General features: G+C 37.9%; 1 long non-coding RNA gene across 2 annotated transcripts in view; it reads left to right on the forward strand.

Annotated features, from left to right (window-relative positions):
- Positions 1-207: 207 nt before the first annotated feature.
- LOC140256151 (uncharacterized) overlaps positions 208-15,227 on the forward strand; it is an 82,047-nt gene continuing 67,027 nt past the window's right edge. For both annotated transcript variants that reach the window (XR_011904652.1, XR_011904650.1), the window contains exon 1: positions 208-319. This is a non-coding gene — a long non-coding RNA (uncharacterized lncRNA). The remainder of the gene's footprint in view (positions 320-15,227) is intronic.

Here is a 15,227-nt window from a genome sequence, read left to right on the forward strand (position 1 = left end):
AGACAAACAGTGAGATATGCCCAGGGCCTTACTCAGAACAGATGACTATCAAGGTTTTGTCAAGACAGATAACGACCACAAATCTGTCTCAATCTGTGTTCCCAAAGGACTGATAGCAGACACCTGGTGCAACTGCAGAAGTTCAATTGAGCATTGGCCAAAACTCTGAGTCAGCCATCTTACCCCATAAATAGTGAGCAGCCCAAGCTGACTGACTGGCAGTCCCTTCTCTTTGAGTAGGGGTGTGATTTGAGTTTACATCTGCTGCAGAGATCCCTTACTTCTTAACATCCACATACCTGATTGATACAGCTCCTTGGTAAGTGACTTGTAGTTTGCTTTAAGCTTTCTTAGATCTGCTAAGATTATATCTTTGATTGTTCATGTAGAATTTTTTGGGTGTACATTGACCATGTCTAGGACTAGGACTGGATTCAGCAGTGTCTAGGCTCCTCTGAGAAGGAGTTTAAAAAGTGAAGAGTTAACTCTTGAATCTTGTTGCTTAAGGGGAAGGTCTCCTGGATTGGTCTGTTTAACTCTGTGGAGTAAATCATCAAGTCTACCTTGCTATCTCAAATCTTGTTAAGTTGCTGCCTCAGTTATGACTAAGCTTTGTTTTGTATCAATAGGTATTTACTCCTGCTTCTCTCTTATGTATGAGTCAAGTATAGTTTCCGCCTGTGATGCGCAAAGAAACATGTTTAATGCACGCTTCAGGCTGTTAAACCCTACAGGTGCTAATGGAGCAATATGGGATGATTAGAGACTTTTGGTTATGTGAGGTTCCTAGATATGCTCAGTGCCTAAATAGAATGAGCACCTGGTCTTAGCTTTTGTTTTCCCTTTTGCATTTTGTTGTGACTTTTTTTGGTAGGTTGATACACTTAACTGATTAAAACCATTGTGATACCATTCATTAGTGATGTTCTTTAGAGAAAAAGGATTAAGATTACATAGCAACTCATAAATGCTTATTGGGTGTCAAATACCTGTTTAGCAAGTCCTTCTCTGTATTCCTGTATTCACTCATAGCTAGATGACTCTCCACAGTGTTTCTTCAGGATGTTTTTAACCAAGACTTGATGCACAGCTTTTTGTGTTTCTGCTCCTTTTGTGCTCTCTTTTGTGCTTCCTTTCCTATTTAGGCAGACCTCAGGGTGTAAGAAATACAAGTCATTTAGTAGATAGCAGGGAGACTCCTGACCTTAGGGGTTGATCTCAGCTTTGCAAGATGATCTATTCTTCATGCTAAGTTCTCCCTAAGGGGAAAGCCCCATGAATACCCTGAAATTACTTCCTAGTCTGGTGAAATGTTCTTGTCATGGGCTTGATTTTTGTCTTAGCTAGTAAAGAATGCTCCAGATGGAAAGCATTGCAGAATTGACTCTCTTAGGATAATGATAGTGATAATGAGACATTAGCTCACCTGAAGGGAAATGCTCCAATGCAAAGATGTAGCAGAAACAAGCAATGAAATATTGGAGTGATTTTTATGTTATATGAATGCACGTGATGATCTTGGTTGCCAGGGAGAAGTTATGTAGGTAAACAAAGATAAAATGTGTGAACATGAAGAATTACTTCCTCTGGTTCAGCTTGTGTATTAGCAGCAAAATAGACCCTCTGCATTTTAGAATGTTATTCTGACCACGTTCACATTATTGACTGAAACTGCCTCTGGGCAGTGTGTTTGGGCAGAAGAGCAGCCAACAAGAGGCTACTTCTAAAGGAGATGCCTTGGTCACAGGACATAAGGAAAATAAAAAGATGGAGGAAATTGGGCCAAAGAAAGGCTGCTAGTGTTGTATTATCTTATTCCTCAAGGATATCAAATTAAAAAATGGTTCATAGTGAGTTCTTTGTCAGAGAAATAACTAAACAGTATTTTCAAAGCATCTGCTTTGGGCTGTTTCAAAGCTTTGTAATTAAAACAAACAAACAAAAAACAATGAAATACTATGTACAATGAATAATATTCTGGCATTTCCATGCTATAATTTGGTGAGAATTCATATTTCTTTTATCCAACTGAATTTCTAGGAAAGAGCAGAGGAGAAGAGTTCATTAGAGTAACTTCAAATACTCTATTTCCTCCCAGCCTTGATCTCTATTATGAGTTCAAGGATGTAGCTGTTGGTGACTCAACAGGCTGAGCACACTACCCTTTTTACAGCAGAACTCTTTATCTCTCACTGATGCTCAGTTATTTTTAAACAGGAGTTTGTGCTGGGCATGTTCCCAGCATGGAGAACTTCTTCCTTCCTCACATGAAACAGCATTTCATGATTTCACATCTCGAGCTGACTGCTTGCAGATAACTCCTTTAGATGAGTCACGATTATGCAAAGATGTTGAACCTGCTGCCTGCAACTTTTATTTGTACACCAGGCATTGTTTCAACTTTATTGCTCCCATTTGCTTTCTGTCTCTAATAACAGGCTGCCTACAAAACCAACAGAATCCTTTAAAACGCACAGTTCATTAGTTTGATTTTTAGAAGCATTGTAAACAATGAAAATACATCTCAGACATAGATATCTGGAATTGATAATGAAATTACAGTTCATTTTAGAGCAGGGGGAATCGTAAAGCAGATATGAATGTGGAACTTCACTCCCTGGATTCTGTGATATTAAGAAGGTTCTCAGATAACGTGCCATTAATTAGGAGTGCCTTCCTTTTCTCTCAGAAGCAGTGCTATTTATCCCAGTGTCACTACACTTTTTTTCCCTTTTTCAACTGTAAAAGCAAGGCAGTTTATATTGGATGACAACCTGAGAGCAGTGCTACAGTCTCCGTGTTTTATAAGGAATTAATTTCTCCAGTTGGCTGCTTAGTTTTTAAGTTTTTACACAACACTGTATAATATATTTATGCTCCTGGTTTGGTATATAAGAAAGATATCTAACAAATTAAGACTGAGTTAACAAACCTAGAGATAAATGAATGGTTGTTTAAACATTTAATTTTCAAACTATAGTTGGAAATTTATATACATATATATATATATATATACTGTATGAAATGAAGTCTTTGTGCTCTGTTGCTTTGGAGAGCACATATTAAATGAAATGAGTTTTAATAGCATTTGTTAGTAAGGCTTTTTCTTTCCAAGATTGTTGGAGGAGAAAGAAAAGATTATTAATGTTATCAAGTAGAAAATTGATTTTTAGATCTGTATGAACCTTAATAGTGACGAGTTATATTCTGTTCTTCTCTCATTGGACGTTTTCCTTACTAGTCAGATCAAACAGTTTATGTAAGGGAAGATATCTTCTGATTGTTTTCTTCGTAATTTGTGCCAAGTTATATAGAGGAAATAAACCTTGCAAACTCATGCCTTTGTTTACCTCTCAAGCTATCTATGTACCTATACCAATGCCTTTTTAAACCATGAAACACTTGCAATGAAACTTTACAAAGAGATGGGGTTCAAAGTTATTTGACTCCTTCAGACTTCATACAAACCAAATGATAGATGAAATGGAGGATCTTACCTGGATAGGAACTGAAGTTGACACTTTATTAGATATCAGAGATTCCAGGTGGGTGTAAAATGCCACCTTCATGAACTCAGCTGCTCTCCATTAGTCTTCAGCTCTTCTGAAGGTTATTTTTCTGCATATCTTCATGGTGAAGAATCTAGTTGGTGGTTTTGGTTTTGTTTGTTTGGCTTTTTATGCTGGGTTGTATTGAAGAAGTGTTAAATCTTTCTTTTCACATAAATGCTTCCCTATGTATTCATGCCATAGGGCTGCCATAGGAATAGGTGATTGATCTCTCTTCATGGTGTTTAGTGTTCTGTTTCCAAAGTTCTTGTTCTCACCAAGTTCACGTGTCTTACAACAGCTAAACTGGAAGTGTCTGGATTTCTGATGATAAGCAATAAGGGTCTGTGAGTCTAGATTTGCATTAATTTCCTCTGATTGCCCAAACATTCCTGCAGAGGAGTCAGTTGTCCTGATGAGGAAGCAATGATAATTGAGTTACTAGTGTACTAGCTACCTATATGGAGTTCTTCTTTGCAAGACAGTACAAAAAACAATAGCATCATTCTAAAAATGAGTTTGTTTTCTCATCTGATCGACACTCTTCCTACAAAACAAATACAACTTGGTAAAGGCTGCTACCAGTCCATGCCTGGAAAAGATGAACTGTTAGGGTAGACACCCTGAAGCATCTTAATGTGCTTATAATGTGACTTACTGAAATAAAACAGTTATGACTCTGCGAGCTAAAACATTATTAATATTCTATAGGGTTAAATGAGAGCCCAACTTAGCTTTTCAAGAGAGAGTGTTGTCAAAAATCCTGTTTTCTTAGTAAAGATATTCAATGTGTTATACTGTTGTTGAAAAATTACATCTGTGCCCTATATTTAGTACAGCCACAGAAGTCAGTAAAATGAAGATTTAATTTAAAAATATATGTATGACTTCCATTTTTGCTTTGTTAGCTGGCAAACAAATGCAATGTTCCTTCACCATACAGCTGTGAAGTTAGAAAACCTTTATTTTTAGTGTTGAAATGGTTCAAACATCAAAGCAAGTTGCCCAGAGAGGTCACAGAGTTCAGCCTTGGGGACACTGAAGGCCCTACATGCTCTGTCTGTCTAACTCAAGCATGGCTTAGGCTGTGTCCTCTCCAGAGGTACCTCCTGTCTGATCCATCACTCTATGATGAGACACACACAAAAAAATGAACCCCTTAAGTGGCATCATTTCCAGATGAGCACCTAAAAGAAATGTATGTGAAGTCTTCCTCTGGGCATGGAGTTTCCACTTCTAACCTGCGTGTCTAATGGCATTACATGTGGTTTCTGAGATGTAGAAATTGTGTTGTGATTTATTAAGTCTTCTCAATACCCACTGGTGATATGCGTAGCTTTGCCACCTTCTCCCTTCCAGGATAATTTGGCCTATTTAACATTTTATATGTTTTATAAGACTTCTCTATGAGTGGATTTGTTACTGAACATATTCTTAAAAGCATAACAGAGACAAGAATTCAACATCCTCAAGCTTTTTTTCTGGCAATTTAGCTTAAACTTTATATTAAAACCTGTCATGAAAGCTTTAAAAATGCATCAGTGAATCATTTTTAGGTGAATATTTACTTTGTGTTTGTATATTTAAACATCTCTTCATTAAAGAAATCCAAGATGACTCAACTTGCTGGATCATTTTAATGAGTTCTTAAAGTCTGTGTTTCACAAAATTGTTGGGAGCCTTAACTCTTCTATCATTGTCAGCAGAGACTGAGTATTCATTTTCAGAATCTTGGAGGAAAAAAAAAATTATGCTCACATGTAGTACTTCAGGTCTTAATTTTCACAGAAGGATGTTCTTGATGTTGGCAGACTCGCTGCAGCAAAATGAAGCTGACGTGAGTTCAGAATGACCGGTGATTTAACACTGGGGGAAGATAATAAGACAACTTACTTACAGTGCCTGCCTATGTTACTGTTTAGGTTTTTCACAGCAAGTTACTTATCAGCCTGATAGAAGTGCTGACACACACAGCCTTAACTCCTGCATCACACAGACTCCTCTCTAATCTGATTTGCGGCTGCTTCCTTAGACAATGATATGAAGCGGATGTGCTTTATGAAATATCTGTAATTCCTCTGTAGACAAAGAGTTTGTGCCAGAAGTACTTGTGATTACGTGATTCAAACAGGTTTTTATTGTTTTTTTTTATGTGCCTGATAAATTACAGTGCAACATATTTTATACTGGCTGAGCTACAGTTCTGTGAACAATAGAAGCATTTTCAACAGGTTGTGTCCTTTCCTGACCTCTGTGCCAATAAAGTGTTGTGGCCTTTACTTTTTTTTTTAAATACAGACTGTAGTAGCAGCAACTTTTATCAACTACTTCATATCATCGTGTTGTCCTGTGTTAATCAGTTAGCATAATTAACATACAGGACTTGTAGCACTGGGTATGTCAGACATTTTTCTCCAATTCTTAGATTTAGAGCTTCAAAAAAATAGGAATATCTGGTTGTTGTTGTTGTTTTTGTTGTTTTTTTTTTTTTTAATTTAGTTTCATTATGCAAGACAATCCATTACACAGCAGAGAGAAAAGAAACAGTGCAGAAGAGTAAAGTAAATAATAAATAGCTATAACAAAACCATCAATGCTTTACTAAATATTTGCTCATCAGTACAAATACAACTTTGACCCCAGTCTCTCAGTCCTTCCATTCAATCTGTGTTTCCCCAGTGTTGTTTAGGGATCCACTGCTCTTCTAGTCACTTGGAGAGATTTTGGCTGTAAGTATCTGGCCCTATGGTCCAATTTTTGGTAGATATCATTAAAACACAGACTTTGTCATTCCTCCTTTTCATTAGGAGACCCTTTGTTAACCTGGATAATGTACATTAGCACTTAGCCACTGTTGTGTAGGACCAGAGGCAGAGGATTTCCCTACCCAGGAAGATGGGGTGGGAAATTGCCATCAGATACACATAGATCATTTTAGGTGGAGGTTGGCACCTGTGGGCTGATGACACTGATGCTTGTCCTAGTAGGATATAGAATTTTGAGGTCTGAAAAACTTGCAGGAGATGGTGAACAGATCTAGAAACTGCTGTGTAAATGTGAATGGGACAGTACAGGTCAGCGCATGACCCCAGTTTCACAATGGGTCATTACTCTCCAAATAGTAACCTTCTACTCTTGCATTTGATTCATTCTCTCCTTTTGAGTTTATTGGAGCAAATGTGTGGTTTGAAGCAAAAAGATACTCTGTAGTCAGTGTTATTTTTCAAAAGCAAAAAAGAAGATTTTTCCAGTCAGTGTTACTTTCTGTAGCAAACATCTATGGGAAGTCTGAAACTTGATACTCAAATATTTGAACACTTTTCCACATCCATATGGTGAATCACATGTATAAAGACGTTCTGCAGGCTTAGCAAGCAAGGATCTGTTTCAGTAAATCTCCTTTGCAGAAAAACTTTCATTGCATAATCAACTTTCTCTTTTCAGTTTCCATCGATACATATGTTACAAAGTTCAGTAAAAAATCATTTGAAGATATTTTTAATCAAAACCAAGTGAGAGTCATAATCAATTTGTCTTATGGAGGCTTTCATTAAACTGATTTTTATTTGTAAAATACGTTCTTGTTTGCTTCTCCTTTGAAAATGTTTGAAACAAGATGCTTAAGGGCAATCAATAATTTAAGCCATAGAAGAAGTTGTTCCACTCATCACTTTTGCTAGGAGTAAGGTTATTAATTTAATTTCTCTTTTTCAAGTGAAGGTTGCTAAGAGTGATAGGCCTAGGCTGAGTATGGTGTGAGAGATGTTTCTATTTGACAGCATCTGTGCAGAGGAAAGAAATCACATTTCAAGTGTTTGGGGATCAAAGGAAGTGAATGTGGTCATGTAAGCTCTAAACTGAATTGTTATGGCTTGTTTTAGTTACGTAAATATTAGTAAAGGAATCAAATCATTGAAACTGAAATACTTTATTCAAAAAGCTATCTTGTGGGAAGTAACAGCAGATTATGGGGATGACAAAGAATAAAACTCTCTACCTGCTAGTGGCAGTAAAGGGAGGAAACAAGTAATATTCTCAGCTGAAAAGCAGGGCTACAAAGATAGAAGTCATCAGTCTGAAGAAATGCACCTCTCAATTATAATGATCAAGTATGATTTGCTCTGGGAGAGTACAGAGGTATAATATGATCTCCTTGTCAAAGTAATCACTATCTGCCTCATCCATTGCTCTCTCACAGTTCTTTAATGACAATGTGAAGAGATCTGGCCTCTAATTTAGACCTATAATACTTGTAGAAATGACAGCAAGTGACAGTAGATCTGATTAAATAGATTGGCAGCTGAAGCCCAAGGATACTTGAACTAATAGTCTGCTTCAGCTTAACAGGAACAAGGTGCTCAATGGTGCTATCTCCCTTTGCAACCAGCGTGTAATTTCTGTTTTGTATTAAAGCAGATGAAGTTATCATAAGCAGGTTAAAAGATACAAAGTTCAGGGTATTTAAAGCTGTGCAAGCAAAGGTATTTTCTGCCCACCTTTGACAGCTATTTATTCTCCGAAGTTGTATTTTGGATCTCTGGGACTGTTGTGGAGCCAGGTAACCTGGGAGCAGGAGGTTTCCAAGTTGAATGATGGGACTGAAAATGCCAGCAAAGTCCTGATCTCAGGGTCATCTCAGTTTCTTCAGCATTTGGGTTTAATTTTCTTTTGTTTGTCTGCCGTAGTGTGGTTCAATAGCATGGATAATGACACCTGAGCGTAACAACCATCAGTGCTGTCTGCTCTGTAGAGACAGAAGTAAATACAGTCTAATTTTGCTGTTATAACATGGCAATAGTACAATTTGGATTTAGATTAGTAGTAGATTGCTTTTTCAGCAGAGACAAACAGCTGTCTCTTCCCCCAGTACTGTCAATGCTTTCAGTCTGTTTGTGAATTTCTGGGCACCTTTAATCTGCTTTTTGCTTTACGTTTTGGAAGCTTTTTGGTATTGTTTGATGCCTTACTTATATTTGTATCAGAAAGCTTTGTACAGACCAGCACTCCTTAAAAGAACACATGGGTGTGGGGAGTAAGCAGATCTTGGCTGTGTGCCCCAGGTGTGCCACAAAAGGAAGGTTTCCAACCATGCACAATTTTCACTTAAAAAAACAAATATAAAAAAATAATCACAAATTACCTGTTTGCATTTGTAGGAACCTTTTGCCACTGAACAGTCTCCAACACCCGATCTTGCCAGTGTAATTGTTATGGGATACATGCCCATGGATGGTTTGCTGTTTCATCAGGATAGGCTCTCTGACTCTGTGCATCCTGACCAGATAGGATGAGCTATGTCTTTGCCATTGATCTTGGACTGTGGTGTAACAAAAAGCTGGGAGATACAGGAGGGACAACATCTTGAGCGATAGGATTTCTCTTAAGTTCTTTTCCCCACCAGACATACCTACATCAAGCACTTGAGAAAGCTTCCTGAAATGTGTGCAGGTCAGGTCTGGGATTATATTTCACCATTAGAGCAGTCATTGCCACCCAGACACTGCACAGCAGCACCAGGTATGAGGTAGCAAAGCACTGCCAAACAGATTTGTCTCCAATTCTGACTCCTCTTGATAGCACTGTAATCTGCTGAGGATTATTCCTCTGGAACCTAAACACCAATTTGCTTTAAAATCTATCACAGTCACTGAGGAATTGCTGTGTGGTAGTGGCCCCATTATTGCCTGACCCTGCTGTATTTTGTTCTTTCTGCTGGCAGAGGTGGATGGTTGCCCCACAAAACTCAGCAGCTGGCAAGCAGTGGCACTGTGTTCACACAGGCTTCCTTACAATCCCTATCGTTTATGTTTAGTTTTATGAAATAATTTAGATTATTAATTAGAATGAAGGAGTGGGATGGACAGCCAATGGCCTTGATACCAGTAAAATATCTAACCTGTCAAGCCAATCCCCTACCTTCCAAAAGACAGAAAAAAAATGGGGCAACAGGTTCTCTGCTTAATTTTCTGGTACGTCAAGGAAGAAATTGTATCTTTGATACAAGCAGCGTTCTGAACTCTTAGCATCTTTATCTTCCAAATGCCAAAGTGCAGTACCTCTGGAGGGACTATAGGGATGTTATTTGAATGCCTTTTGCACCTTGTTGCTTTATTTATACCTGTGACACATAGAGATGTTTGGACTTTAAGTCTTTTTAAAGTCATGCTCTGAGGCAAAAGGATGTTGTGGGTATACCTGTGGGTATTGTAGGTGCCACAGGAATGTGAGGACTAAAGACAGATCCATAGAAATCCAGCCCTAAAGATTGGATTTTGAGATTTTTCTGTCATATTCAACAGCAAGATTTGCAGTGATTGTTTTGGCCTGCAATTATTCTCTGTTCTCTGGAGACTTCAGCACTGCTTTTCAGACTCATCTTAGTTCAAATTAGCTTGTAATATGCAACAGAGAGGCAGTTTCCAGAAGGGACAATTAATGGGCTGGCTCTGCTCAAGTCAACAAGAATGTCCACCCCTGATTTCTGAAGTATATCTGCCAGGCTGGAACTATGCATCTAAAAGCCTCTTCCTTACTTTTCGGTTGTCTGTCAGCATTCTAGCTGCCTATTCTGTGTTCTTGACAGTTGCTATCTTGAGAAAAGCAGCCACAAAAAAACACTTGAAATTATATCTGGGAGCTCTGCATATGAATAAGAGGCAACTGATTTATTACAATGAAGTGTGTGTATGTTTCAGTGGCAAGAGAACCAGCTAAAGACCTCTGATATGGTTTAGGGCATGCTTTTAGAAAACCTAATTTTTCTTTCAGCCTTATCAATTACTTATTCCTCTTCACACTCAAAGCAGTAATTCAGCTGAAATGTTCTAGTTGAACTTCATAGAAAGCCAAGCTTGCAAAATCATAAGTAATATTTCGTCATGTGGTACAAAGCACTGTAATGTTTAATCCTACAAAAAACAATTCAGTAGTAGCAACTGACTATTTCTTCAGGTACTGCATGTGGCAGCACTAAGCTGAGCTGCAGTAGGGGGTTATATAGGTGGTTTTATTCTTGGAGAGTACCAGAGCAGCCATGTAGATCACCCCAGCCTGTACTCTTTACCTGTATTCTTATATACCTGGTGGAGGCTTATGAGAGTTACTCAGATTTCAAAGCAATAACTGCAAAATAAATTTCATAGCCTAAAATACTCTTTCTTTGTCAACACCATGAGTATTTGAGCCTGAAATAAAGGAGATCTATAAATAAAACTCCAGAAGGATAATCATATTCAGATGACTTTGTACATGCCTATTGATCCATCATCTATTAACTCATTTTCTTCTCTCCTGTACATCTGTTACCAGTGGATGAAAGAGATAAAAGTCACAACCACTACCAAACATTTTGGGAAGGGTGGTCAGTGCATCTGAAGCACACTCACTATCTGGTGACTTTTTTCATGTGAAGATAAGGGGGGAGATAATCTAGAATAACTGTTCAGTACTTGATAGTACACAGATTCTCTTAATTTCTTTTCTTTTTCTATTTTTTTTTTCTTTTTTTGCTACAAGTATTAAAGTAGGAGCATTGTCGTGGAAGCGAAGCACTACTGTGAGCCTTTTTATGGGGCATTTTATCGTTGACATTGAGGGCTCATGCTGGAAAGCACAGCTTTGGTGATTCATGTATACCTTCAAGGTGTAAAACCGTGAGCATGGAAAAATTATAATGAAAGCAAATATTGTTTTATGGCTGATCTTCTGCCAGATGCCCAAGGCTGGTATTAGAAGTGAAATGTAGGGTTGTCTTCAAGCTCCCAAACGCATCATCTACTCTTAGTTCTTTTCCAAATCTGCTGTTGCTCTGCCTGCCATTGCATAACCAAAAATCCAGAGTTTACATGGGTTGATAAATTAGCAAGAAGGCATTCTCTTTCAGCATGGTTGTTATTCTTTTGTTCTGAAATAGGATTTTTTATTTTTTAAGAATCTTTCTTCATATGTCAGAAAAAAATCCAGAGGAGCCTAACTTAATGCAATAGATTTCTAATTAATATGCAGGGGGTTAACGTTAAGTAATTCTTGGTCTAATAGTGCTTATGAGAACTGCTTAGCTGTTGCAGTGGGGGGCTTTTGCAGGAGAAATGTGAAGTAATAGCTGTTCTATAAAACCTTCACATCCACAGCTTCCCACCTCATTTGTTTAAAGCCTGGTAGTTTTATGCCCAGTCTGAATCCCTCCTGAAATGGGACTAATGAGAGGAAATGATACAACTTGTCTACTGTTTCAGCATTAAAAAAAACCTCTTACCTTTGCAACTGTCATCTATAGCCAGCACCCGCTCCTAAAAGACACAAGAGCACATTAATCAAGAGCAAACACGAATGTCTTCTGCCTAAGGGTTTGGTGTAAAAGGGTAAATAATCAAAAGGAATGCTACAGCTGATTTATATTTCTTTATGATGATCAAAGGCAAATGGACTCCAATCCAGCAAGGAATATAAATGCTGTTTGAAAACTTAGTTCACCTGCTGCAGACGAAATTGAAAAGCCTTTTCCACTGAGCTGTACTTAGTTTAAAATCCATTAGCTAATACTGTGTGCCCTGAGGTTAAAAAAGGAGTAAAAATCCCATGGTGAACTTGGCATTTCAGATAAGTTTTTATGCAACCCCCCAGGTTTTACATATCCTTCTCTCTCTCCCTTGCTGGAGATAAAATTGATTTGGGAATATCTGGCTTGTTTAAATAGTTGCTGGTGTTGCAAAGTTTCTCATCCACAATCAGCTAACAAAGTGTGTATATCTTAAGGATTTTGTACCCTTAAAAATAAGAGTAACTTGCTTTCTGTAGCTGGTTTGGCCCCTCTTGGGTGGTAGGAGGGAAGGCAGGAGCCCACTGCCCCATGGGGCTGAGATGAATCCCCATGGGTGGAGGGCAAGGTGTTCCTTACCCACTGCAGCATGCTTGGGCTGCTTGATGCAACAGGGCTGGGGCTGAAAAGCAGAAAGCAAACTGCCAGCTGGCAGAGCTGCTGAGGAGCTCTATTTTAGAACTCTGTGATGCTCATGCTTTTTAGATTTTTGGGTGTGGGAGATGGATGTTGCTATTGCTGGTGGTTGGAGGAAAAGAAAACTGGTGGTATGGAAAGTTGCTGACTCCTCCAGTACTGGATGTTAAGTTGTTTTAAAACTTCTATTGCCAGCAAAACACAACCAAGAGCTTCTACAGAGCAACTCTTTCAAGAAGTAAAGCAGCATGCCAAACCTTACTGTCATTGTTTTTGCACCAGTAGGCCACGTGCTCTTGAATTTCTTTTGACCTTCTGTAGTCTTTTCTGATCTATTTAACCTTAAGCATCCAGAACCTCGAACTTTGCGTCACCTTTTTTTTTTCCTATGGGATCTTCTTTGTGAGCATTACATCCTATAGTGCCCTGCTGCAGACAGTGTTCTCCTCCAAGATCCTCTCGCTGCTTTCTGAATAGCATTGCTTTAAATAATGCAAAACCGTTTGAAGGTGGATAAAAATCATAGTGGCACTTCATTTAGATTTTAAGTTCTTTGGTGAAGGATTTGCTTTTCTCTGATTATTTAGTATTGCCTCTAATAAAAGAGGAATCTTGGGATGAAAAAAGGAGCTGAAGTAGTGAGAACCAACCTAGCTAGTGGGTGATATAAAGCATGGTGTTTTTCAGCTAATAAATGTGAGATACTGAGTTTTTGTTTTTTTTGTAAGTGAGAATCATCAGGTGGGTTGGACTGGATGATTTGGAGGACTTTTCAACCTTGATCATTTTACGATACCATTAAATTAAGTCTGCATTTTTCTCAGTAAGTACTTCTTAAGAAGTCAGTTTCTCATTCAGATGTTAGTTCACCATCTCTTATTTTACTGTTCAAAGCAACAAAAATAAAAATGGAATAACAATTGAATATGGAAAAATGCATTGTTTTAGGACATGTTACCTTAGATTAAAAAAAAAAAATAAAAATACAGGAAGTATTTCAGATTGCTGCCCTCACTTCCAACAAAGAGATGTGGCCTAATTTTCAGTGAGAGCTGTAAAATACAGATAATATCTGGGCTACAAAAAAGGGTTGGGGGTAAGTGATTTCTCTGCTGCTCTGGTAATTTGTTGAGGGAGGAGTATCTGCAGAAACGTTGAGCAGTCCTCCAGGGGTGTTTTCCATAGTGATGAGTACCTTCACTTTACTTTCAGCCTGTGCTTTCTCAAATGATTCCTGTCGTGTTTGCAATCATATCTTTAAATGCAACCATATCTTTAAATAATACCTTGACTACCTGAAATCAATATTGAAGACTCCTACTGATTACAAGGGCCTTATTCCTAATCTGCATCCTTCTTTCTTTCAATTTCCTTTCTAAAATGGTCTTTGTGGATGAGAATTCTGTAAATAATGCATAAAATCATGCATTTGAAAGCAGTAAGCATATCAAGTGTGCTTTAAAAGCACATAGGACTTTCTCAGTGCAAAAATAAATAATCTTATCGCTCTTAGACAATATTTATTTGATACCAGAGATTTTATCTTTTTTCATTTCTGACCTTTTCCATTTCATATCTCCTCTTAGTCCCACACCTTAGCCTTAGCAGATACCATGATTCCAATCTTTCAACTATTTGCAAACAGTGCAATAAGGTCATTTAGCAAAAGATAATAAAAAAAAAATTGGGGTTTCCCCTTTTTTATTGCCCAGCTTTTTTTGATGAGAGTGAACTTCTCTGCCTATGAACTTTTCAGTTTCCCTGAGGTAATCTGACAACATATATTAGAATTGGAAGATGGGAAAAAGAAAATGAGTTCAAGGGCATCATTTGAGAAAATGTCACACAATCAAGCATCATCTAGTGCATCTCTCAGACATGACCAGCTAAGTGGCCCTGCTTACTTATAAACTTTTTCATGCCATACTGAAGATCCTGAAGCCCATTGATGAGTTATCAAATGTCTGAGCACAGTTGCTATCCCTGAAATTTAAGTTCATTACTTCTTGTCTTATTCTCATGGTCACATCAAACAGATTTTTTCCCCTCTTCTTTTCAAGCAGTAATTCAACATGGTTGTGCAATTGTTTTCTATTTTTTTTTATTTTTATTTTTTTAATGTCTGAATATAGAAAAAAAGTGGTTTACGCTCATTTCCTGTTGAGAAATTATTATTCAAATGTTGAGGGGCCTTAAGTTGATTATTCTAATGCCTGGTCTGAAGGTGAAGCAAACCACTAACCTTGCCTTGATCATCCCATACTAGGCTTCAGACCAGGAACGGGAATGTAAATATATTGTGCAAATGGAGATAATGTGCATCTTCTAGAAAAGTTCTACTAACCAGTTGGCAGCCAAAAGGAAGTTACTTATGGCAGATTTCCTGTGGGTATGTTATGAGTAGGAAACACCAGCAGAGACTGAACCACCACCGCCAGCCTAAAGATGTCACAGTATTCACCAGTAATTCATTATCATTGTGCTTGGTAAACAATAACAATTGGTAGCCTATTTCCACTGCAGAAAGATTTTGGCCCTTGTCACAGTGCCCTAAGGGCTAATCCTTTATGCACTCTAAGGTGTAACCAGATTGTCCCATTCCATTGCAAATACTTCCCTGTCTCAGTATATTTCAAAACACCATTGAATTTCTTGTGCTGTTGATTTTTATTTACGTAGCTTTTGGTAATATCATTTATTGCATGTTTGTGAGAAACAGCCACCTG

The sequence above is a fragment of the Excalfactoria chinensis genome, chromosome 9, assembly GCF_039878825.1.
Source record: "Excalfactoria chinensis isolate bCotChi1 chromosome 9, bCotChi1.hap2, whole genome shotgun sequence".
NCBI lineage: Eukaryota > Metazoa > Chordata > Aves > Galliformes > Phasianidae > Excalfactoria > Excalfactoria chinensis.